Source organism: Apis dorsata, unplaced genomic scaffold (assembly GCF_000469605.1).
Source record: "Apis dorsata unplaced genomic scaffold, Apis dorsata 1.3 scaffold_149, whole genome shotgun sequence".
NCBI lineage: Eukaryota > Metazoa > Arthropoda > Insecta > Hymenoptera > Apidae > Apis > Apis dorsata.
The window spans coordinates 1,055,055-1,056,005 of NW_006263440.1; the positions used below are offsets into that span (position 1 = coordinate 1,055,055).

A 951-nucleotide genomic window follows, 5' to 3' on the forward strand; every position below is an offset into this window, starting at 1 on the left:
ACGCATCTATTCCAGAGAGACGGAACTCGGCTCGAGGATCGAGATTGGAGCATCGTGACATATATAAGGTATCCAGGAACACACGCGAATCCTCAACTTATGGAGCCTTAAATCTAGCTGGATATCCGATGAATCCGGCCGGTCTGTCGATTCTCGCCCTTTCCTCCTCTCCGCTTCTCTTCCGTTCGATTTCTCTCTCGTTCGAAGAATCGCGCGACGACGTCCCTCTTTCTCGTTTTGAATAAAACTGGCAAAAGAAAAAAAAAAAATAAAAGAAGAACGTGCGGAGGCGTGCTCCAGAAAAATCAGGGAAAATCGTGGAGATCGCGATCAACCACGCCCACGCCGTCTTTTTCAAAAGGTACGGAGGAAAATTTTCTAGGGATTGAATTTCAATATCTAACCTGTGCGAACTGTTGGATCTGGGACGCGAAATCGATGGAAATCGCGTGGATTTTTTCTTTTTTTTTTTTTTTTTTTTTTGCATTCGCGTAATCCGGGTCACCATTAGTTACGTTTTTTTCGATACAAGGGGTTTAACTAACGGTGGACTGATTAATAATTCATGGGTAACGTTTTTAAAGTCTCGTAAAGTTTGGTCTCGTTCCTCGAACCGGAAGGGATTTCAGATTTATGATTTTTTTTCATTTGAAACGGAGGCTAATATGCCAGCCGCAACGGGAAAATGGCTGAACGAATGAAAAATAAAATCGGACTTCCGGTATGTTTGCGTAAATTCTTCTTCTTTTTTTTTTTATTATTATTATTATTATTATTTTTAGATTTCGAATATTTATTTGTGAAGCAGAGGCTACATATTGCGATACTCACGTACCATTTATATTTTCCTCATTTTTATTTAATCGAAACGGAATATATAACGTATATATCCATGATATCTTTTGTTACCTTTATTATTTTTATATCCTTTCCTTCTCCCCCCCCCCCTTC

General features: G+C 39.3%; 1 protein-coding gene across 6 annotated transcripts in view; it reads left to right on the top strand.

Annotated features, from left to right (window-relative positions):
- Positions 1-951, top strand: part of LOC102676723 (agrin-like) — a 340,887-nt gene that overhangs the window by 160,904 nt on the left and 179,032 nt on the right. The window lies entirely within an intron of this gene.